The following is a 27,094-nucleotide window of genomic DNA, read 5'->3' as shown; positions in this document are numbered from 1 at the left end:
GATAGTTAACCCTGACATAAGTAGACTGTTCCTGCAAGGTTTTGCATTTTTTAAAAATTAGATTGGGTTTTGTATTTGTATGTAAAACACCCTCAAGAAACACATAACAGTAACAATGTCATTTCCCTTTTTGTGTGTAGTGGCAATTAGATATTTCTACATTTTACAGGTTCCTAGTTGGTGGGCAAGCTGCTTAGGCGAATCTTACAAAGCCAAATGATTGGACAGGCTTCCTTTTGGTGTGGGTTGGGAACCTGAAAACATATTTCATTTTTGCTCAACTGGCATCAGTACTGGATTACCCCTTAGTCAAATGTAAGGTGTGTTAACCTGGTTAAACTTGCTGGTAACGTCCAAAAAAAGGAAGAACATTTAACTCTCCAAACATTTATTCACAACATAACTGAGAAATCAAAGTGGTCACTCACCAAAAAAACACACAGTGAGAATCTCAAATACAACACATACCCAATAAAAAAAAAACCAAAAAAAACAAATCAAGAACTGGTTGAGGAAGGACCATGCCAAAATGATTCCACAAACATGGCGTTGCGATATGGGTTCCAGAATATATTCCCAAAATGAGCAGATCCAGGTTTGGTATGGTAGCATGAAGTAGTGAGCGTTGTAGTGCCAAAGATTATGTGAACAAACCGAAGATGTTGAAAAAAAGAAAACAAAATTAGATGTTCGCAAACAAACACAAACACATTAGGTTAAAACACTGTTTTGTTCAAACTTACCTAAAAAATCTGGCCACCACATCATCGCGTATGGCCCCCCCACATACTGACCTCCGACCAACCTCGGGGGGGCCATCCTCAGGTAAGGCATCCTCTGGCTGCATTGGGACACCACTCCTTATGGCGATGTTGTGAAATATCCCACACAGGACCACAATTTTCGACACCATATCCGGCAAATACATGAGCTCGCCACCAGAGCGGTGGAGGCATCTGAATCGGCCTTTTAAAAGGCCGATACAGCGCTCCACCACTTGCCTGGTGGCTGTAAGTGCGGAATTAAATGCACTTTGTGGGCCTGGTGTGGGAGCCAAATAAGGAGTGAGCAGCCAGGACATGCAAGGATATCCACTGTCTCCTATGGAAAAGAATTGACAACATCAGGAACACTGTGTATCAAGCTTAACATTGTTATGTACTAAAGGTCTCCACTTACCCAGAAGCCACGCATCACCAGCTTGTAGGTTGGTTAATTTGTGCCATATCCCTGATTGCCGGATGACGAAGGAGTCATGTGCACTTCCAGGTAATTTAGCATTCAGGGACAGGATCTGGAGGGAGGCATCACATACCACCATTACATTCAGGGAGTGATAGTGTTTCCTGTTTCTAAATATGGCCTCCAGCCGGGCTGGAGGCTGAAGTGGTATGTGAGTACCATCCACAACCCCTATGATGTGTGGGAAGGCAGCTATTTGGTAAAAATTGGCCTTGGCCACACTAAGGGCACCCATATCCAAAGGCATTTGAATAAAATGATGGAGGTGCTTGAAAAGTGCCTCCATCACTGCCCTCAGGATCCTGGAAAAGGAGGATTGGGAGATGCCCGCCACTATTCCCACCGTTGTTTGAAACGATCCTGAGGCACAGAAATGTAACACCGCCATAAATTGCGTAAGTGGTGGTATTGCTGTTGGACTGTCAATTTGCCGCTCAAGATCACTTTCTATTAATGAGAGAGTGTCTATGATGATTTTGGGAGGTAGACGGTAGCGTCTTAAAACCTCATCAACGGGCATTCCAAAAAGGGTGACACGTGTTCGAAATATCTGGGGCCTTGCATGCCTACGATGCCTACGCCTGGGATGAGATTGAGGTTGGTCGGCTTCCGGGAGCATGGCCAGAACAATCCGCCCCAGATCAACCTGAAATTCAAAGATTTTAAAGTAAGGCTTTTGACCCACCCCAAAACTATATTAAAACAACTTAGCTTGATGATACCATCCATTGCTGCTTACATGCCGGGGTATTGTCATGATACGTCCAAACTGAAAATAAACACCATTTTGTTTACAAATTTTGTGCTAGACCAAAGTTAAAATATGCCAAACACCCATTTAGCAAAACAGCAAAGCGACATTTAACACAGTACATCAAAATGGGTCGAAATGTTGGCACAAAAAGCGAAAGAGAAACCACCAAAAAGTTAGAATGATTATTAAGCTGTTAAAAATGCGCTAATTAGTTCGCTAATACAAGTCACAAGAGTAACTACTAAAAATGCGCTAATTAGTTCGCTAATACAAGTCACAAGAGTAACTACTAAAAATGCGCTAATTAGTTCGCTAATACAAGTCACAAGAGTAACTACTAAAAATGCGCTAATTAGTTTGCAAATACAAGATGAAAAATGGACTTACCAAGAGCAAATATATAAGAGTCAAAATCAAAAGGTCTTTTGGGTCGAAAATAAACAAAATCTAAAATAGAAGAAATTATGGATCCAAAATTTACAAAAAATAAGAAACACAATGAAACAATAATTGAACAAAAGTTAGACTTCACAAAACTTACCAAATCAAGAAACGAGGTCCCAAAAATATAAACCAACAAAGATAACGGAAAAAAAAAACGCAAATCTAACCAACAAACGAATCTCCAAACGCCAACTCCTTTCTACGCAATCAATAAACTCCAGCCAAGATAACCTCCAACAATCCAAAAACGCCACCTCGACTTGAGACACACCAAGCCATAAATAGTGTTTCGTTTCCCGCACAAATTAAGGAGGGATCATAGGGCCGCACAATCAATGATGCGGCCGCAAAATAAGGACGCATGTATAAATACGTCACGAAAACACATTCAAATTCTGGTGTATTTCTTGTTTGGACCTCAGACATGGCGACAGACCAGGGAAAAAATGCCCAAGAGTCAGGCGGTAAGTCTTTCATGCATTTTGTATCAATGATTAATTTGAAACATAAGATTAGGCAAGTTGTGATTTTGTGAATTCTGTAAATTTACACAAATAGGTGAGGAGAATGACATGGAAGAGGCTGCTGGGCCCAGTATTCCGGCCAAAGCGGCCAAAAAAAAAAGGCAGCCACATTTCACAAGAAAGGAGATGGAGGTTTTGATCCAGAAGTGTGTGGACATCCTGCCACAGGCAGACAGGAATATGAGTCTAAGCCAGAAGTGGAGAATGTGGGAAGAGGTAGCCGTTGCTGTCAATAGGGTGGGTGATTATGTCCGTCTAGCCCGGGATGTCAAACGGCGGTAAGTAAACCCTTGCCCCCCCTAAAAACAAACCCCATTTTAAACCAAAGGATAATGGCTTCCATTTTTTCCCACAGATGGGGCGACTTCAAATATCGCTTAAAACAAAAACTCGCGGACAGGGCTAGGCATGCAAGGGGGACAGGTGGGGGTCCCACCCCTGTGTCATTGGAGTTGACGGATTTAGAAGAGCTGGCACAGGGGTGTGTGCAGCCTGTGGAGGTGTTTGGCGTGTCCAACATGGATACGGACATGCCAGACTTTGCGGCTCCTCATGTTGTCCCAGGTAAATCTTTGGATGTCATCAACTCTGAAATGTTATTGTGCCAATATGTAGATTGTAATGTGAGGCTTTTCTCTTTTTTCCTAACAGAGACACAGGCGGATGAGTCTGCTCCAGAGGGGAGCCTTGGCCGCCGAATTTCTGCTGGCTCTGCAGGGGAGGAACCAGTACATCCGGCTGAGGACCCTGCAGAAGCCAGTCCAGGACAATCCCCCTCGCAGGCAGTGGCCCTCCTCACAGAACTCAATTTCAAATCGGATTCCCATAATGAGATTCTGCAGAGGTTGGACGCCAGTCTGCTACGGGTGGCTGAGGCCCTGGAGCAAAATGCTGCGGCCAACGAGACCATTGGTCAGGCCCTGGCGGAAAATACCAGGGCCAACATCCGCATCGCCAATGCCCTGGAGCAGCTCGTTCGCCAGCACATGGTGGAGCCGACCTCCCTTCCTGCCGGAACATCAGGATCCTCCACCTCTGGCACAACATCAGCCAATCCTCCAAATGTGCCTAGCCCTGTGCCTAGTCCAGAGGCTACAACATCTGCCTCTGGACAGGCCAGCCCGATGACATCCCGGACCCGGTCTGGCGCCCTCCCTCCCCCATCCAAACGGGTGAAAAAACGGTGACAGCAATGGTGACTTTTCCCACAATCCTTCTGTGCTTGGCTCATATTCCTTTCGGGTCAAAACTTCCCTCTCCTTTCTTGTGAAATGTTTTTATTTTTTTGATGTATGTTTATGTCAACAGTTATGTTGGGCCAATTTGTTTGATTTGGGAACATATCTTTGGGCAAAAAAGATGTCCCCAAAATTTTTAAAATAAGTTTTTTTGTTTGAGCAATAAATTGGAAATTAAACAATGACATTGGATTGTGAAATTATTGTACAAATGGGTTACATTTAATCCTGGGCCAAAAGGCAAAAACTCGGCCAAAAAAAAAAAAAAAGGGCTCTTTAAGGAACGTTTAAAAATTCATATAATTCGGCAAATTCAAGAGGCACAAATAAAATGGTGCGAAACTGAAAACATGATGAAATTATTGTTACAATAGGCCCTAACCACCAAATTGCTGCCCAAATAAACCCCCCCAAATGTACGCAAATTGACTGTGTCATCCTGACATTAGCAGCTCTGAGTTCCACCTGCGTACGTTTTGTGCTATCCCAAAAAACTGATTTCAAAACACATACCAAGCCGGTTCTCAATCCAACACTAATTGCTTTTCTGCCCGCCAGCGATTAATCGCAACAACATCGTGGAGTCCAGGGACGGAGGAGAAGGCCATCGCCAATGTGGTCGAGTAATACAGACCCTAAGCTGTGCGAGCATTTGGAAGGGAAAGAGGATCATCCAGTGACGTAGGAGTCGGTCCGTACACATTTTACGCTCGCATCTGCTAATGTATGTACGCCCCAAAAACGCCTCGCCACGCCTGCGTTTTTCCATCTCCACCCTCGTCAACACCCTAAAACGCCCTGTTCTGTCAATCACATTTGACATGTCACTTCCTGTACGCTATTTTAGGAACGAGTCCAAAAAAACTCGCAATCTGCAGTACGCACATGCGCAGTGTTACACCGACGCATGCGCGGTTATTCAACATCGGAACGCAACGAGCGTACTGCTGTTAACGAGTGGCTCTGAATGAGGGCCTATGTACGTTAACCATGTGGCCGAACTAAAAGGTCACCTAGTCAACTTGCCCATGGTATATGTTGGAGAAACTAATTGTAGGAATGTTACCTTAGTGTTTAATATGGAATACATGGAAACTACATGTGACAAGGTGGATGGGAACTGTAATAATCAATCTTGGTGTGCAAATATGAAAGCTCTTTGTGCCCCTAGGTGTGCCTGTCCTGACCAGAAGGATGAGGATGATGTGGAGTGTAGGACCCAAATGTACAAAAATATGGTATGGTTTCAGAGCTGGTTGGGAAACCATGGTAAGATAATTCCCAGGGTATTGAAGCAAGGGCTTTGTGGTAATAGAGCCTACTCCTGGCTTCCTATGGGGGCATGGAGTAACTGCACTACAGGAAGAGTTGTACCAGCCATAAGGCAACGTGCAAATGTCTCTTTCACCAATATGATAGAAACAGGCCCTAGGGAAACTCAATACAAGAGGGAATTGTTTACTACAGCAGATAAAGCCTAGATGTGGTTCCCTGCCTGGACAGGTTGGGGAATTGAATTAACGAATAAACACCGCCCAGAGGAAGTTTTCTCCCTCGCGAGTGAGCTCGATGAGTCAGTCATCTTGATTCCAGCGAATTCACCGAGTGGTCTCTGTGCCCTAGTGCACCTCCGGCTGCTGTTATAGTTCTTATTGATAGAGAGTGTTTGTGTGAGATTGCTTAATAAAGATGTGTGAATGCTGACCTGGATGGTGGCAAGGGTGGTACTTTAGCCAGAGGGTCCTTTTGCTCATACCCTGTCTCAATTGCACTTTGTCATCCTATAAGACCTGGGGGCATCAGAGTACTGGGTGGACCTAATCCGCCTGGGAAAAGCGGCTGCTATAGGTGAAGACATTAACCTGCGGGTGCAATTGACTGTGGGGTATATAGCAACAGAGTCAGTGTAGTCCCAGTTGTCTAGGTGGTGTGGACTATCCCATCACCTTCCCTATCTCAGTAGTACTGCCATTGCTGCCATTTCAGGTGGTGTTTATATGTGTGATAATGAAATTATCAAAAGGGTGAGAATTGTTAAGGAAATAAATGGATCCCAGCAATCCTATCCTGCAATATCATTTATTTGTTCTCATAGGCAATATATAAATGTGTTCGTGACATGCGTGACAAATAAGTTGGTCTTTCTTTGCTTTTGGTAAGCTTCATCACGCTATGCACCCTCTATCTCGAATACAGTAACAGATGGCTTTCGATAAGGATCACCACCCTGGAAGCCTACTTGGATTGGTCCAGCCATGGGTGGAGGGGTGCTGGAGTGTGTGTGTATATTGTAAGCTGTGTGAGTTGAGCAATGGAAGCAGTAGCAGCGGCCGCACATATGATAATTACCTGTAAGTGAACTCTGTCACTTAATTGTAATCATAGCTTCTGCAAGAAAACAAATATATATTTCGATTTGACAGCAACTGTTTACGTTGTCTTTATTTTCCACAACAACACCATACATTCCAACTGCCCCAATTTAGGTGGTATAGTCCCGATCTGAGGGGACGTTCTCTCCATGTCGTGATTCGGCACGATTGTCCTGATTTGTGGGAAATTGAGAAGTATGTCCCCGCATCACCATGGTAAGCAGGCGCCCACAGACATGTTAATGTCAGAAGGGTGGCATAATTGTTATCATTTCTGCTATACACCACAGGGGCCATTAGTTTGATCACAAACAGGACATTGGTTTGTGTGGGGTTTGTATGTTCTCCCCATATTTGCATGGTATTTTATCTCTCCGCCCAATTCTATGGCAGTTAGCCAAGCATTGGGTCCATGGGAGTATATCAGATTTTTCTCTGTTTCCTCTGTAATGGTGTGTGACATATGTAACAGCAGTTATTGCCAGAGAAGACGACATGGGAAGTGATGTGAAGTGCTCATCTGTAGGGTGCCCATTTGAGGATGGACAAGACATACAAGTGCTTACGCTAACGTTTTCTGGCTTAAGCTTCAGGAGCTGGTGGAGAAAATGTGCAAAACCTGTCCGAATTGCAGCATACTGTAGCTAAATACACAGAGCAGGTAGCACCTGTACAAACCATTAAGACTGGAAACTCCAGGAAATACTCATGGTGTATGACATCTTCATTGGGAAATCTGCATTGATTTACTGTGGTGGTGCGCACCTGTGTTGGCTGCCAAAGGCACTGTATCTTGGGATAGTTTATCAGGAAGTATGGAAGCCCATTGCCCTCCTCTGCAGATGCTCAGGACCTTTGAAATGAACCATAAAAGAAGATGTCCCAAAGTATTGCCAATACTGGAATGGATATACAATTATAAGAGCATCACACCACAGGATACTCTCCATATTTCCTCCTGTTTGGACACTCAAATAAATACATAACTTGACCCTGTAGATCAGGACCATTGAACTCACACCGGCTGTGTAAGGGAGTTGAGGTGCCGCTTAAAGAAAGCCCATCACATTATAATGGAACAGAAGCACTGGAGGATACATCACCTGCTGCCTCCAATGATGGCAGCAGAACTTGGTGTGGGACAGAGGTTATTGGTTCATGTGAAGAGGCTTGCCAGCAAATTGAGCGAGTGGTGGAAAGCGGTGCCATATGTGGTGCAATGACAAGTGCCATGTGACATGCTTGTCTATGAAGTTATCACCAAAGATGGCAATGGATGGACCTGTATCCCTCACCGAAACTTACTGTGGCCTTGTCTCTTTAAGGATATTAGTCTCACAGATCCTGGGGCAGAAATGCCAGGTATAATGCCCATGAATGGTAGGTCCCCAAGTCTCTGGAAGAACCCTGCGTGCAACCAGTTACAGAACTTTTCCATAATGATCTCAGTGGACCAAATTGTGACGTTGTATGGATGTTACAGATCCTGAATTTGTTTGGACATGACACCTCTTTTGTAGGGACTATTATCCTTAACAGAAGGTGGAAATGTGGAAGTATGCTTGACTGTAGCACCATTAGGAGGACCCCACCTATAGAAGGTAGCAGGGAAAGGTAAGGATGCAGCTGTTTGGTGGCATCCAATCCATTAGATAGTAAATTCAAATTGGATTCACTTTGGACCAACCATTGGTTGACATGTCAGTGCACAGTTTGGCTGGCCACATAGTTGTATTGACCAGGATGCCTCATTAGTCCAGTGTTGGTGATACATGATATCCAATAGTTAAACTAGTTCTGTTGGAGGACTAGTCGGAGGGCTGTATGTACTTTCTGCAGGAGACACAGAATGGAGCAGTGTGTATCAACATGAGAGCTACAGTATTTATTAAATTGGTTATTCTTTGTGAAAAAATTTTTTTTTATTGGAATTGGTCACAATAACAGTTAAATAATACAGTAGCATTAGAAATGCATGGACTTAAAGGTCAGACAAATATCAGGCAGCAAACAAACAAACAAAGGTGCTAGAGAATGAGTGGATAAGGAGTCTCATAATTGGCATATACATCAAATAGAGAAGACAATGAATCCAGGCTCCACCAGGAAACCCAATATAAATAAGGAGTATGCAGCCAATTCAGACTCAGAATATGGAACAGTTTATCTTTAAATAAGTCTAATAAAGGAGGTGTTGTTTGAATCCATGTGTGGAGAACGTTTTTTCTAGTCCCTGCTGAAATGGACAGATAGTTTCCGAACACTCATAGACAGTCTGACCCCATGAGGGAGAATACCCAAAGTCGTGCACTCAGGGGTATAAGGAACATACTGTAATTGATAAATACCTCTGTAGCAAACCTCTTAAATTTGATTTTAAGTAATCTAGGATTAGAACATCTAGTGACATATATGCAGCTAATAGTTCTTATATTATCATCATTGATGTGTGAGATAAAGTAGCTAATATATTTTTAGACATATATGATTGTTGAATTGAGAGTTACATTTGATTACTTTGTACAGTCAGGAATGAGATTTTCTGTTTTAGTATAGTTTGGTAATAAAGTATACTAAATTTAGAATGCATGAATATATATATATATATATATATATATATATATATATATTCTGTACCACCCACACAAGTCAGAGGAGGTCACATTCTACATAGGTGGAATTGGGTAGGAGATACATTTTCTAAATCATTAGAATACCTTTATATTTCAGAAATTATAACCTTGCAATGTATTATGCATATGGAAAACATAATGCTAAAAAAATAATTGTATTTCATAATTTGTGCAACAGACGTTCTGTAGTGCATCTGATAACTATAATGAGTCTTATTTCACTTAAGGTTGTCTGATAACATATAATTTACTGTATTTAGAAGGTATGGGAATAATTTATAATCGGGAGTTAGGTTATGCCCCTATAGAAAAGGAATACTTGGTTTCACAAATCGTGTTCTTAGCTGCCCATATAGGGATAAACATTCATTCATTGCTGTGTTTAACACCTCCAACAGACTTTCCCAGTGATTACCACTCACCTGGCTGCTTACCTGGTCAGCCTAACCAATTACCTGTCACCACACCCTATATATTTCCAGGCCTAGGAAAGACTCATTGCCTGAACAACTGTGTTCCTTCCTAAGGATTGGTCCAGGCTCAGTGTCTCCTGTGTTTCCAGAGCTTTCTCCTGTGGATACTTTCCTTGCTGAAACTCAGCCATTACCCACTTGTACCATTGTTGTTTGCCTCTCAGCGATGCGGCTTCCATGCCGCATACAGATAACCACCGGGACTGTTTACCATCACCACTGTATACCATCTCAGTGCCGTGGCTCCCACTCTGTATACAGAGCGCTTCCAGCTCCAGTTCTGCCAGTGTACCTGCAGTGCATACCATCTGCTGTTGCCACACATCTTATCACCTGCGTGGATTCCACTCTGCGTTGTGTGGGCATCATCTGGACTGTGTTGCAAATATCACTACACTCTGTAGCTATAGTGGGTTGCTGAATAATCTAGGTTGACTATTTTGGTTATCCTGTACTGTGTGCTCTTGTCTTGGGCTGACAATCAGCGTTGGGGTTCCAGATCTGGAGGACATGATCGGGTCACAGTCTTTTAGCATTGAGGTGTTCAGTACTGTGTGTGCCTAAAGTGTCTTTCTATCCTGAATTTCCCTTCTGGATTATGGTCCAGGTCTTGCATCAGAGCTGTACCAGGGATATAGCTTCATTAGATCTTCCCTGGTTACATACAGTAAGACTCTGATTCCTGGCTTGGTTCCCAAGTCCAGACTGCCAGTACTATACTGTTTTGAGTTCAGGTTCTTCTTGTCACTGGAGTAGTTCTCTGGCCTGATTGGTCCTTGGACCATTAGGTGAGAGACTGTCCGGTGGCTGGGTTCCTGTTCCAATTCTAGTAATCCTTGCATTGCTCTGCTCCGTGATTCCTAGTGTATCTAGCCTGCCAGTACCTGTATTATCTATGAGGTGTGGTATCTGCATGGACCCCATGCCAGATCTACAGAATACCAGAAGTGTGACACTTGGCCATTCTGCGAACTGTGGAGACATGTCAAACCTATTTGTATGGCTGGCAACTCACACTGGCATCTGACTGCACTGCAATCCTGTAAAGTGGGTAAAATACACCTTGGGGCGATACATCAGATTGCTGTGGAGCATAGCCTTTAAATTATCTACATGTGATACAAACAAAATGGCTATTTTGTTGTTAAACTGTTCAGAGTACTTTTAATGTATATATTAGTGACTGTATTCATGTTTTTTTACTAATTCACCTATGCAGTTTTATACTAATATTCAACTATGTTAATTATTGTTTTATTAGAAGGTGCTCTTTGATATTTTTCTCAAAGGAATGTGCTGTAGTTATATGTTATGACTAGTTGTACTGCTTAATGCAATGAGCCTTGAACATATAAATGTCAATGTCATTTGTTATAATATTTTGCCAATAATTATATTTGAGGCAATGCTGCCCCCTATTGCTAATATTTATTTGAATATTATGACCATATAAGGTATATAGTATCTGGTCTTTGTTAGGAGCCCTATAATTAGGTGTGAAATGCGGAAGTCTGGAGCCTTAAATTCTGTCTCAAAGACTGACTTCAGAAAGTGCTGGGTCCGGTGTACCCATCCAGCTTATTGTGAAAGGGCGAGGCTCCTGGGTTTGAATTGCGCTGTATTGGTCCATTATCGGAATTCATTAGAAACTAAAGCGAAGTACCAATAAATAATTGTAATTACTAAATTAACTTAAACTGTGTGTTTATTGTGTCATTTATATCACTCTGTTGCTGTCTTCCTGAACCTTCAGTTTCCACCGGAAACAAATGTACATCACCAATGGAGCTTACCCCATAGGAGTGATCCTTGAACATAGTCAAAATGGTGCCGCCTGCGAGCAGATACACTAACATGATATCTGAGACTGTGCTTTTTAATAAAGAGGGGCACGGATCCCACAATAAGTGTGCCACGTCTACCCAACAAGCTTACACAGTTTATGTCAAGTTGGACTCTAGAGTACAGATAAAATTAGTAATAAGCAGGTTAGTAAATCACAATCTAGTTTAGAGTGTAAACACTGCTGAAAGTGAAAGTGTACGAAAGGCATACAGTATAATAATTTGTGAAGTAATTTAGTTGCACACATCTGCTCAGCTGTTGCGTATTTGGCAGGCTATAATTATTCAGTTAAGTGCTGTTATTTTGTATGTTGTGTACAGATGTGTCCTCTTACACCTAGACTCAATAGGTTATGCGGTGCGAGACACCTGGTGCGAGTGGGCCACGCCGAACGGTGTATCATAGTGACTTATTCTTCAAATTTGCATCATATTCGCACTGCAGACACATCGAAACTACACTCAATCTGTACCAGTCCTGGGAATGGCGAGTGCAGGTCTGCACCCCAAATTTGGGAGTGGCGAGTGCAGTGGATTTCTGACTTTGTTTATTTGGTTAATTTTTAATTAACCTTTTGTGATCATAGCTTTCTCATGCACCCCTGTGCAAGCTCATTTATAATAACCTGTGTCAGCTGCCTTTTTGGTAGTATGATAGAAGCTATGTTTAGTGACTGCCTTGCCTTTAAAAGCAATTAGTTGGCAGTTGAGCTTTAAACCAGGTAACATTTTTTCAGTTTAAACTCTGTGAAAGCAGCTACCAGGTTTCCATAAGTATGACAGATAGTGTAGGACCTGCAGAGAAGTGGGATCCCATGATGTGGGCTGCAGGCTTAAATGCATTGATCAATCAGTGAACCAAACCCCATTATTTATTTATATATTATTGTTAGTGATTTAACAATGGTGAGTGCTGAGTTTTCTGTTTTTATCTATTTAAGCAATGTGGTCACAAGCTACTTGCAACCTGGGAATGGTGAGTGCACGTCTGCACCCTAAATCTGGGAGTGGCGAGTGCAGTGGATTTCTGACTTTATATTTATTTATTAGTGACCCACCCTGGCTTCGCATGGGAGTAATTTATATCACCACAGCCCCCTGCATCGCACAGCCTCCTGCCTCCTGCTTCTCACTACTGCCCCCTGCATTATACAACAGCATCCTTTATTTCACCACAGCCCCTTTCATCTCACCACAGGACCCTGCTTCTCACTCCTGCTTATTACCACAGCCCCCTGCATCAAACCACAGGCCTCTGCATCTCACCACAACACTCTGCTTCTCACTCTTGCCCCCTGCATCTCACCAGTGTCATCACAACCAGGGACTTAATTATAATATACAGTCAGGTGCATAAATATTGGGACATTGACAGACTTTTCATATTTTGGCCTCTATTCACCGGCTTTGAAATGAAACAAACAAGATGTGCATTAACTGCAGACGTTCAGATTTAATTTGAGGGTAATTACATCCAAATCAGGTGAACGGTGTAGGAATTACAACGGTTTCTATATGTGCCTCCCACTTTTTAAGGGGCCAAAAGTAATGGGACAAGCTAAACAATCCTAAATCTAACTTTCACTTTTTAATACTTTGTTGCAAATCCTTTGCAGGCAATTACAGCCTGAAGTCTGGAACGCATAGACATCACCAGACGCTGGGTTTCATCCCTGGTGATGCTCTGCCAGGCCTCTACTGCAAATGTCTTCAGTTCCTGCTTGTTCTTTTGGCATTTTCCTTTCAGTTTTGTCTTCATCAAGTGAAATGCATGCTCAATCGGATTCAGGTCAGGGGATTGACTTGGCCATAGCATAACATTCCACTTTTTAGCCTTAAAAACTCTTTGGTTGCTTTTGCAGTATGCTTCGGGTCATTGTCCATCTGCACTGTGAAGCGTCGTCCAATGAGTTCTGAAGCATTTGACTGAATATGAACATATAATATTGCCCAAAACACTTCAGAATTCATTCTGCTGCTTTTGTCAGCAGTCACATCATCAATAAATACAAGGGAACCAGTTCCATTGGCAGCCATACATTCCCACGCCATGACACTACCACTACCATACTTCACCGATGAGGTGGTATGTTTTGGATCATTAGCAGTTCCTTTCCTTCTCCATACTCTTCTCTTCCCATCACTCTGGTACAAGTTGATCAATGTCTCATCTGTCCATAGGATGTTGTTCCAGAACTGTAATGGCTTTTTTAGATGTTGTTTGGCAAACTCTAATCTGGTCTTCCTGTTTTTGTGGCTCACCAATGGTTTACATCTTGTGGTGAACACTCTATATTCACTCTTGTGAAGTCTTCTCTTGATTGTTGACATTGACACATATACACCTACCTCCTGGAGAGTGTTGTTGATTTGGCCAACTGTTATGAAGGGGTTTTTCTTCACCAGGGAAATAATTCTTCTGTCATCCACCACAGTTGTTTTCCGTGTTCTTCCGGGACTTTTGGTGTTGCTGAGCTCTCCGATGCGTTCTATCTTTTTAAGAATGTTCCAAACAGTTGATTTGGCCACACCTAATGTTTTTTCTATCTCTCTGATGGGTTTGTTTTGATTTTTCAGCCTAATGATGGCTTGCTTCACTGATAGTGACAGGTCTTTGGATCTCATATTGAGAGTCGACAGTAACTGATTCCAAATCCAAATGTCACACCTAGAATCAACTCCAGGCCTTTTACCTGCTTAATTGATAATGAAATAATAAGGGAATAACCCACACCTGTCCATGAAATAGCTTTTGAGTTGATAGTCCCATTACTTTTGGCCCATTAAAAAGTGGGAGGCACATATAGAAACCGTTGTAATTCCTACACCGTTCACCTGATTTGGATGTAATTACCCTCAAATTAAATCTGAAAGTCTGCAGTTAAAGTACATCTTGTTTGTTTCATTTCAAAGCCATTGTGGTGGTGAATAGAGGTCAAAATATGAAACTTCTGTCAATGTCCCAATATTTATGCACCTGACTGTGTATAAATATATATATATAGAGAGAGAGAGAGAGAGAGAGAGAGAGAGAGAGAGAGAGAGAGAGAGAGAGAGAGAGATAATATTACTGCAACCTATCCTCTCAATTAAACACTGACAACCGCAGCATAAAAAAATAGCACTGAGCTGTGGCTCTAAAGACGTTATATATAAATAAGTTAAGAAATCTTTTTAATAAAATTGTTTTACATGAAATTCAAGAGATAAGATATGATGCCAGAATTTTAGAACTCAATGAATTAAGTTGAAGATTTAAACAATTAAAAAAAAAAAAATTTTCTTAATTTAAAAAGAACACATTAAATGTATTTAAAACCATTATGATTTTATGGTTTTCATTTTACACTTGCTTCTAATCCTTATAAATGGGTATTGCAATTGTGTATTTAAAACCATAAATGGAAAGACATTATATATGCATAATAGAAGAAGGAAGAGATATTAAATTGATGTGCTTAAACAAATGTCAGAATTTCAATGTTAGGTAAATCCAGAGCTATATAATTAGAACTCCTGGATCTCGAGCATCACAGTAAAATCTGAGTCACAGATTTCTGTTACTATAGGTTACAATGGAAAATCAGCATTCTGTAATTTGAATATGGTAACTGTCTCAAGAAGATTATTATGTAGTGTCAATATTAGAACCTTATTGCAGCAATCTCAAGGCTTAGTTCCAGAAGTACTAAAAGCTGTTTTTTCTCCAGTTTGCCTTATAGCTTCTCACTCTGTCTTACATGTAGTTTTACATGTAAATACATTGCCTCTAATGTTTATTGAATGATAATTTAGGTAACGCACTCAGATTTGCATACTGTTTTTATATTCTTGCTTTGATAAAACTCCTTTGAAATATTCCAAGAATATCCATAAAAAAGTCTATATTTAACCAGATAATCAGAAGTCACGGGGGCCTGTCTATAATGTCATCATGTCGACATTGGACAATAACAATCTTGACAGTCAAAAGCTTGACACCATAATGTCAAATGTCATCATGTCAACACCCAATGTCAACAGCTACAAAATGTCGAAACAGTCAAAATGTCAACACGTGAAATGTCAACACAATGTTGAGGTATGAAATGTGACACAATCAAAACATTGACAGTAGAAATTTTAGGGTTGGGGTTTAGGGATAAAATTTGGTGTCGATATTACAGTACGTACCTGTTGACATTATGGCTGTCGACATTTTGAACATGTTGATACTGTGCTTGGCAACATTTTGAACATGTAGACATTTTGTCTGTTAACATTTTGAACCTGTCGACATTATGGTGTCTATATAATGACTGTTGATATTGTGATTGTTGTCAAAATGTACAAAAACAACCTACAATGGGTGCAGAGTATGCAGTTCACACAGGCCCCTGGGTAAGTGGGGCCCAAACCACACATCCTGCACCCCAGAAAAAGCTCCATTTGGGATGCACCTGGCACCATTTTTTTTGCCAATTTCTAAAAATATGGAGCTGGTGCGATATTTCTGAAGAAACTACCAGAAATATGGCGCATGCACAGACGATAGCAAAAACAATGGCACAGTCTTTGCCATCTTCTGCAAATGAGCTTCACCCAGCAGAGAAAGTCATATAAAAATATTGCACACAGGCCCTCTCATTTGTTAAAACACCAGTGGGCAAAGGTATTCAATTAATTTATGTGTTTGACCCAGACTGAAATAGTATTTCACATCATTCAGGGAGCACTGAAACATTTTTTTAAACATTAATTATTTTAAATACTGTATGTCTGTTTCCTCATGTCAGGGGCCACTGAACAATTGAATATATTGTATAAGAAGTAATTACTGTGTATATATAGAAAAAAGTAATTTCCAGTTCTGATTTTTAGCCACAATATCATATCACATGTAACCTGGCAATTCCATTTACACAAGGCTTCATTTGTCCTGGCTAATCTGCCATGAAATGGTCATATACTACAGGAATACAATGCTGAGGACCTCAGCAGAATACAATAGCAGCCTTCAAGGTTTAGGGACATAGAGGTCTATTCATCAGTACATAATTATCACTAGTGATAATTATGTTTTAAAATCGATGCAAGGTTAAATAATATTTTGTAGGCATGTATCATGCTTCCCTAACAAAAGTATCACTTCTGAAAAGCTGCTCTGCGGAGTCACCTTTTCAGAAAAGTGATACTTTTCCCCCTTACCACTGAGGTATCCATAAGGATTACCTCACTGCGTGTCTCTCCTTCCCCCCTTCCCCGCCACCAATATCCGTTCCGGGCCCCGTTCGCCCCCGTAGCCACGGGTGTCTTCTTCCTCCCCCTCCCGCAGTATCTCTCAGAGAGCACCGCCCCCCTCCGCGCGCATGAAGTTTTTTGATCTGGCCCCCAAACTAGCTATCACAGTGTGCCGGACACCGGTCATCACTTACCGAGTAGGGCAGCACTGGTACCCTGACGAGCAGCGGGCGGGGAGATCCCGGCACCCGCTGCTGATGACGTCCCATCAGGCTCCCTGTCTTGTCCTCCAGCAAGCGGCAGGCAGGGAGATCCTAGCGCCTGCTGCGGGTTTCCTCTGTTGGGGCGCGCGCGCCGTACTGCAAGTAAAATAAGAGTCAGGTCAGGATTAGGGAATTGCTGATTGAGGCTGGATTGAACCCTGACCTATATAAGGATGTTCCTGGGAGCACCTCAGTGCCAGAGAATAGGCTCCATTACCATACTCCAGCATTCCAGTGCATATCCTCATTATTGGGTCTAACCTTGGCTTGTTCGGGACTCTGATTCTGCCTGATCCCTGGTTCTGCGTTGATATCTGGTACTGACCTCGGCTATTCCTTGTGACCCGTTTACGCCTGCCCCCTGGTAAAGTTTTGTCTGTTTGGTCCTGACCTGGCAAGTCACTATGCAAAGGCTTCTGCACTCCAACCAAGTCTCCCAGCACCTGTATAGGGAAACCTAACCTGAGGGCCACAATCTTTGTGTTGGACGCAGCCAAGTCCATACCTTCTTGCGAGGGTCCCTGGTGCATACCGCCGGCACATTAGACTCCGCGCCTCAGGAATAGGTCTAGCCAATTCCCTGAATACGGGTTGCATCCACAATATGCCTGAGAGTTTGTGACACTAGCCCCCCCCCCGCAGGTGTCCATTTCACCCAGTGGGTGTCTATTCCAGCCCCCCCCCCCGCAGCATCGCAGGTGTCCAATTGGCACCTAAACCCTGCCCACCAGCCCTGCCCCTCTCCCTCTTACCTGTGTGTCTTCCACCGCCGGTGTCCCGGAGCTCTCAGCTGTCTGTGGTTCTTAATAGATCCCTCTGCTGGCTGCAGTAGCTGAGCTGCTTGTAAATCTTCACAGGCTGCTGTTTTCATTGCAGTCTGTGAAGACTATCGGGGCTGTATGTAATCTCAGGGTGGCGTACAGTTTCTCAGTCAAGTTCCGGAAAAAAAAGCATTTTCGGAACTTGATGAATTTCATAATTTCTACATCCCCATACTTAAGTATGGGAATTGTAAAAATGATTGAGGCACAATTGTAACCAGGAGATAACTGTGATATCTCCTGCATTACAAGAATGATGAATGAGGCTGACACTTTATACAAAATTAGGTAAAAATGTTATCTTTCACCTGCTTTTGTATAAATTAAGTGATGATGAATAGACCCCATAGTATTAAAAGGGTACAAAGCCCTACTGCTGCTGAAATGTTGGAAGATAAAAGAGGAGGGGCACCAACTAAAGTATGGTTATATTTACGTAAGTGAAGTGTAGACTATAGAAATTCAATTGCTTCATTGAAACATTTCCTGAGTCACCTAAGAAAAGAGAGAATTAATAATATCTTGTTCCCAAAATATAGATCAATACTAGACATAGATTTTTTTCAATCTGACACTTCTGCCTTTTGATTTCACTGATTTGCTGATCACAATCAAAATATGATTGTGATTTGTAAATCGGTTAAATTTAACATGTATGATGTCACCAATCCTCCGACAGATAGGGGAACATTGATGGCCGCCACATAATAACAGACCCATCATTAGTATGATGATGACCAGCTGCACACATGGTCACACAATCAGCCATAAATTCTAAGTATTAAAATTGATTTTCTAGTTTTCTCACAAAATTATATATTTTTTTCTATTTTTATGTCTTTAGGGAGGTAGTGGCTTATAGTATATACGGTGTACATATGTACTTGACCCTGGCCACACCCACACAGCACTGGTTACAGCTCCTCCCCTTCTCAGTATACGCCCTTGAACATTTTCAGCCGCAGGCCCAAGTGGTCCTTAATCCAGCCCTGAAAATGATGACCTTTCTACCAAAGCAGAGTGACATTTCAATGCAGTTTATTATGTAACAAGATCATCTCCTACAAGCAGTTTGCCATGCTATATATCTATTAATAATCTATTTATAATCTATCTAACTACTATTAAGGTTAAAATAAACTAATATTACAAGGTCAGTAAACATATTAACAGATACAGTTAAAAACTGACAGTTCTATAGCAAGTCATATGGTCATCCTATTAAGGTTATAAATCACAGCCTATCTGCATTTCACTCTATCTATCTATCTATCTATCTATCTATCTATCTATCTATCTATCTATCTATCTATCTATCATTTAAATTAAAATAAGCTTAAATTACACATTCAGTAGGAATATTAACAAATTTAAAAGGGAAAGAGTGAATCCGCACTGACCTGATCCAAATAGGATAAAAAAAATTGATGTGTGTATAGTGTTAAAGAACCAACATATAGGGCATCATATAATATGGTATGATCCTACTAAATCACAAGGTTGGTGGTGCTCCTTAGAGTCAGGTATATCATGTATAAAGTAGACCCCAATCACAGATTAAAACCAGTGTTGTTATAGATTCATAAAATACCATTAAAGATCAAATAGTCACTTTACATAGAGTTCTTATATGAAATTACAAAATATATATAAAATATCTATAAAATTATTCATAAATAAAAATAGATAAATATAAACATATTATTATTAGGGATGTGCAGGCTCGGTTCCTGCACATCCCTAATTATTATTTACAGATTGTTTGTTTATATCTACAGTATTCTTAAAGAAGGGAATAATCTCAATCTCATACCCTCCATTCACTCCTTAAAGATGGAAGTTTTTCAATGTCAAAATCCTAATGGGTTCTCTTTTGGATCGTTTACTAATTATATCACTTTTCTATTTCTTTCTTCCAGTGCAGGACTGCACTTCCTAATTAATACAGATACTGTAAGCACTGAATTCACTTTCTCTAAAATGTTTTAGTGTGTTGGTTTTGTCGTATAATAAATTACACTTTTACACAAAACACTTCACCATGTGAATAAGTATTGTATATAAATTAATCTATATTAATTAATCTATATGTGTGTATGAAAAATAATTCTTGCCACAGAAAGGTATTAAAGACAATTTATTTGGTCCGCTGGCTGGCTCACATTCAGCATCTGAAACTTTAAATTGTTGCACCAAACCCCATCCCTTATGCCAAATTTATCAACTGTTTTACACACAGAGGTATATTTACAGAGTGGTGGTTCTGGCCCCTGGATTTAATAGGTAATGATATTAAATATATAACACTCCTACTATTGCTTAGTAAATATACCCCATAGGCTTTGGTACTCCACAGATGCTAGTCAAGCTCTGTCTGCTGCCTTCCTCATACACAGTAAGTAACAAAAACACTATTGAGGTGACACTCAGGACTTTAGAAAAAAGGAGTTCAACGTGTGTAGTCAGGGATAATAGAATACATAAAACACAAGCCTTACATGATGACACTTGCACCACATGGAAGTGGATGGCGGGTGTGTGGTCCCACCCCCTAGACTCAGGTTGATGGTACTGGCCTCATGAGACACAAACTCATTGCCCCTCAAAACATGATACAGCAGTCCATTATAGACATTGGTGCCTGTAAAGAATAATGAAATCAATGCACATAATGGGGGGAATTCAGTTCAGCCCAATTGACTCAATTTGCCATTCCAGAATGAGAAATTGCATCCATCTATATCACAAATGTTGCCACCCCAAAGTGTTGCACAGGAAAACTTGGGCTGTTTGGGCTACGGTAATTGTCCAATGCATGCACAGTCAGCAATATCCAGCAGTACACTACGCTGTATTTAATTCCTCCTAATGTATCATGTTAAGCACAGAGTATGCTGACAGCATGTAAACAAGACTGTTGATGGGTGACAACAAAAGGCTCTAACAGACACACTATACCACAGAATGACGGCTAAACAGTGAGGGAAATGGTGGCACAAATAAGCATTCTAACAAGAAAAGTAAAGTTTGAAGTACAGTAATACACAAGGGCACATAATATGCCATCAATAGGCTAAGCATATAATTGCGTTTTCTTGGTGTAAGTTTGGTTTATATCCCCCCAGTATGGGGTTGCATCAGGTAATAATGCAAATCAGAAACATATATATTTTATATTGAATCAGGGCCGGCTCTAGGGGTGTTCGACCTGAGCGGTGGCATATGGGCGCCAGCCATAGAGGGCGCACTCCTCCCCAACATCCCAATTTCAGTGGGATATTACTGTCCCGCTGTTCCACCCGTGGGCCGAAGTGGCCCGCGGGTGGTTAAATCGGGAGTTTGGGGATCCTCACTGCTGCAGCTGTGTGGCGGTGCCGGACCCCGGAGACTCTGAATGGATGCTGCGCGCATGCACAGCACATAGTGCCCCTTATTCACATTACACCACATAGTAGTGTCCCTTATTCATGTTATGACTCACAGTAGCTTGAAAAGTCTCGGGACCGGGATGAAACGCATTGCTGCCCTTGTCCCCTGCTACTCCTGTTGTCACCGGACACTTGGTTTTTGTACCTGTTCAGCACCTGTCCAGCATCTTCTGCTTACCTTCACAGTGTGGGGATATCTGACAAGTCGCGGCAGTGCCTTCTTCCACACGATCACCTATTCACAGTAGTGCCCCTTTTACACAATGCCAACATTAGTGCCCCTTATACACAATACCCACAGTAGTAGTGCCCCTAATACACATATTGCCCACAGTAGTAGTGCCCCTTATACAATGCCCACAGCAGTAGTGCCCCTTATGCAATGCCCACTGAGTGGTGCCCCTTATGCAATTCCCTTGGTAGTGGTGACCCTTATGTAGTGCCCCCAGTAGTGGTGTACCTTATACAGTGCCCACACTGGTCGTGGCCCTTATGCAGTGCCACCAGTAGTGGTGCCTCTTATGCAGTGCTCCCATTAGTGCTTCCCCTTATGCAGTTCCCCCAGGAGTGGTGCCCCTTATGCAGTGCCCTCGTTAGTAGTGCCCCCAGTGGTAATGCCATTAGTTGTGCCCCATTAGTAGTGCCCCTGTAGTAGTGCTCCCAGTAGTAATGCCCTTTGTAGTAGTGCCCCCAGTAGGAATACCCCCTGTAGTAGTACCCCCAGTAGTAATGCCCCCTGTACTAGTGTCCCCAGTAGTAATGCCCCCAGTAGTAGTGGCCCCAAGTGCCTTCAATAGTAATGCCCCCAGTAGTAGTGCCCCCTGTAGTAATGCACCCTTTAGTAGTAGTGTCCCCAGTAGTGATGCCCCCAGTAGTAGTGCCTCCTGTAGTAATGCCCCCAGTAGTAGTGCCCCTGTAGTAGTGCCCATTACACAAAAAACAAACACACAATACTTACCTTAAGCCTCGCTCTAGCGTCTCCTTTTGTCTGACTGGCCACTCCTCAGAACTATGGGAGATATGTCATGATATCTCTCCCATAGTGCACAGTCACACACTTTGGGAGCCAGAAGCCGGAGCTCAGGAGCTCCAAGTACCAGCATGCGGGGCAGACTTGCTGGGACCTCTAGTTCTTCTGTAAAAGACAATATTATTCTCTCTATATTTTACACAATTAACCCCGGCACCCACCACCCAGGGGTGCAGGGGATAGCCTTGGGTTATCAGCCCAGGCATGGGGTGTCCTGGAGAGGTGGAACCCCTTTATTGAGGTGGTCCCCACCTCCCCAGGAATACCCAGCCTGTCTAGTGGTCAGTTGTGACTGTTTTTGGCAGGGGACTCAGTGAAAGGGTACCCCGGCTGTGGCATTTCATCCCCGCTAAAAAGAGTCTGGTGCTTTTTATGGAAGATACAGGGAACCCCTACTCATTTTATCCCCTGTATTTCCACAGCCAGGACTGGCTCACTGTGCCCGATGCTGGTTGTTGAGAATATAGTACTTTGTAAGGCGCTGCAGAACTCGTGTGGAGCCATATAAATAAATGAAAATAACAATAATAATAACCCAAATTCTTTTTCCCCTGTATTTTCACAACCAGGACAGGCTCAGAAAAGCCTGGTGCTGGTTATGCTTTTAGGGGCTATCCCACATCATTTTTATTATTTTTTTTAAACATTTCACAATTTCTTTTTCACACAGAAGCCTTCACGGATTTCACTGATATGAGTCGGACCTTGTAATGAAAGTTGCATTACAAGGTCCGAGTTTTCATACAAGTAAACTCACACAGACTCGCACAGTGTAATAGCCTTGAACTCACAAGTTCGCACGCTATTAGATTTGCCGAGTTGTGGGACAAACTCGGACCTTTAAATATGCGAGAAGGTGCAAGTTTGTCTGACACATAAAACTCAGACCATATTACATTTAAGCCAATATTTGGTGGTGGGATCGGCTGCAATTTAAGGGACTCTAGCTAAAATATTTCCCTCTTACCCAGAGTAAGCTGCAACTCTGTTTTGAGGTGGCGTCTATATCCGGGAAGGAAGGGGGGCACCAGCTACATTCTTGCCTAGGTCACAAAATTGGTCAGAGCCTGCCCTGCTTTTTTATCACTGTAAAACAACTGATTACTTTGTTTTTTTCCACCGAGTCATCTTATACTTAACTGTAGCTGTAACTACATTTCTGTTTATGTAGCAAGTTTTTCTTTTATGTATATTTTATTAATAGGAATATTCATGAAATAGAATGTGTTAACTGTGATAACAATGTTGTCACCTGTGATGTATAGGGTGAAGAAAATGGCTTTTTGCTCTGTAATAAATTAGCCCCTCAGGAGCCTATTCTCTGAGGATGGCGTTAGGGTTTTTTCTTATAGGTAAAGCCCAGGCGGGGTAGTATCCCTGCCTGAAAGATTGGATGCTCCTCCCCTCCTCTGTTTAAAGTGTGGATGCTCCTCCCCTCTTCTGTTTAAAGTTATGCACTTGCACAAAAAATAAGCTGAAACAAAACAAATATTGTAAACTCTTCACTGGGACAACCCCTTATGAGACCGGCTTTTTCCCGGAAAGATTTTGTTGTTAAATTGCTCTGTTAATTGCAAAGATCAAAAATAATAGACAATTAAAAGGCATAAACATTGTGATTCATCATAAATAGATCCCTCAGTCTCTTACTGATTAAATCTAAAACGTAAAAGAAAAACTAAAGTAGCAAGTTACTTTAAATCGAAACTAAGCTAAAAAAAAATAAAAAAAAATAAAAGCATATCATTCAAAGCACCACATGAGATGTATCTATCCAAGCACATGAAAATGATAACAGTGTTTCATTCTGACTTGCATCAGTTGTACATTCTCTGCCTAAGCTGACAGCTATCATTATCATCTCTGCAAGTGAAATTTTATTGTGTTATATGCAGAAAGTAAAACGCAGCTGTATATAGTGAAAATGCTTTATGTCTTTTTTAAAGTGTGACATGTAAACAGATGAAAAAGAAAAGAAAAACTAGTTTGCAGCTATATATATATATATATATATATATATATATATATATATATATAGTACAATAGTAGACTGTGGTGCGGGTTTATTAATGTGCTAAAAACCCCATTGCCAGTAATGTTTTTATTAGTATTATTACTTGCGACTCACCCTGGCTTCTTCTAACATGTTCAATTTTGAGTTTGTGGCAATAGTCTTTTTTAACCGAGGTCTTACAAGATTGCCTTGTAGATAATATTAGTAATTTTCCCTCCTGATGTCAACACGAAAAGATTAGTTGTGACGTGAGACGCAAAAGGCCAGGTAAAGATGTCCATGAGAAAAATAGTCTCTACTTAGGTTAATTTTAGTCACCTTAAGTGTCTGTCCCTGTGCTTTATTTATTGTCATGTCTAAGCAGACTCTTACCGTGAATTGGACTTGTTTGAAATGAAAGAATCGTTCTTCATATACATGAAATAGAAACGTTAATAAAAAGGGGAAAACTGAACTTTATTACGAATGGTACAGTACAGTGCAAATATTTTGTTACTGTAAAATTTTGATCTGACAGTAATAAAACAAGCATCCAAGTGCTACTCCCCCCAGCAAGTGGTGCCCCTAAGCAGGTGCCTCATGGGAAAGTTACCACTGCTGAGCACTCACCCGCGTGACACAGAATGACTACCCTCTCAAATGTTGGGAAGCTTGCCTCATACATTTGCAACCATTATAGGCTCGATATATATCTTGATTTTGTACAGTAAATCCAGGTCAACTAACGCGTGGGGGCCCTTATCAACAAAATTGTCGATATGATATTCTGGCGATGTTATAATGTGTAAATACTCCTATCACCAGAAAGTGTTAAACACACTGCAGTACCCAGAGTACACCGTAAGCCACACAAAACCCCCAGTTCACATATGCTACATTGCTCCCCCACTCTGGTGATGTAGCTATGTGTTGGGGACCACTAGGTGACCACCCCTTGACTCACTGTTATTAATCCAGCACTGAAAATAAGCAATAACACCTGCATGTGTAAAATAAGCTTACCTTACAGTACGTGCTGTGAAATCTAATGGACAGTCACAGAAGTAAACAGTACATATACAGTACACTGTGCACTTGCTCACATGCTGCTGATAACTGACTTTTCTGTGCCCAATCTGAGTGACATCACAAAAGCTCTTTATGATGTAATGCAGTCACATGATCAGTCTTGTCACAGCTACATCTCAAACTGCCTGCAATTATAACTCAATGGAGGAAAACAAGATTTATTATTTTATTTTTCCAGGAACTAGTAATAGTTTTAGATAATAGTGGCCATTTATTATTATTAATATCGTTGTTTGGTAAGAGGAAAACAGGACACTCGTACATAAAGCAGGTAAATAGAAGGTAGATAAAATAAATCCAGACATGAAAACAAATGGTAGGGAGGGCCCTGCTCATAAGAGAGTTTACATTCTATTTGGAAGAGGACACAACTGAATCAAGAGGAAGTAGAGTGGCTCCAATGTGAGGGTGTATTAGTGTGAGTAGTATAGGTGGGAATAGCGTAGGTTCTCATCAAGAGACAGGATTTCAGAGAGCGTATAAAGATTTGGAGACTGTACAAGAGTGTGAACGCACATGTAGGGAACTCAATTAATTGGTACAGTAGCAGCACATTATTATTATTATTATTTAAATAATGATGTGTCATAGAACATTAAGAGTAAAGATTAGATTGAACTCATTGAAGTATATCATACTTTAATGTTTACAGGATTCATTGTTCAGATTATTTCGATATATTAAAAAAGTATTTAAATCCAGCTAAAGAATACTCTAGATCTAATAATAGCTGACATGGCAGTAATGAAAAAAATTGTAAATAAAAAAAAAAGAATATCAACTTTCCTCCCCTCGCTCATCCCCTTGATAACTAGAATATTTTATACAGTATGAAAGACTCTTGTCCATTTTGATAAAAACCTACCAAATTCTGCCAGCCCCCCAATATTTGTTCTCCTAATTTTGGCTCTTAGCATTCTTCCCAACTGTCCCAATTTAAGTGGGACATTCCAACTGGCAATAGGCATTTCATAATTGGTGTTGTTTTAGTGAATCAGCGATATGGCTTAATTGGCCTGATGTATCCCATGCAGTTATTAGTATAAGAGCGATTGATGCCAAACATGTATATATGAGTTGATGCCTTGACCATGCCTGCGAACATTCCTGGCTGGAGAATTCATACAAATTAGGCCATACCCCAAACAACTCTCTGATCCACCCGTAACACACCCAAATTGTATGAAGAAACACTACCTTCTAATGTGGATCTCATCTATTATGGCCACTCAAACTTTCCTACAGAAAATCAGAGCAACTGGCGGGTAGGTAAAGGTATAGTCATGGCAACAAATGTAATGCCTCATGTCCCATTCAGATGTATTGTAGGGTTAGAAATATAAGGTAAAACCTGCATACTTCATACTGGCCTGACATTTTTTTTCCAAAAGTGACAGTTGACTGGAAAAGGTATCTGGTACTGTACAAAATTGGTGTGACTTGGACATGTCTTTGGATGGATGGGGTGTTGGTGCATAAGCCCTGCTTTCTTAGGGTATATCAGAATCTTTTTTAATAAGATGCTTAGCGATGAGGGAGACATATTCAGATGTAATATACAACAGTCACTTACTGTACATATTGGATGCAACCATTTTATGTACTGCAGTACTTATTATAAATAATATATAGCTTATATACAGTATAAAATTAATTGGTCTGTTGGTTTGTCTATTTGTCTGTCTCTCTGCCCGGTTATGCATTTGGACACTGCTGTACCAATGCG

Source organism: Taudactylus pleione, unplaced genomic scaffold, assembly GCF_031769625.1.
Source record: "Taudactylus pleione unplaced genomic scaffold, aTauple2 ptg000129l, whole genome shotgun sequence".
Classification (NCBI taxonomy): domain Eukaryota; kingdom Metazoa; phylum Chordata; class Amphibia; order Anura; family Myobatrachidae; genus Taudactylus; species Taudactylus pleione.
Note: the sequence above shows the minus strand (reverse complement) of the source record.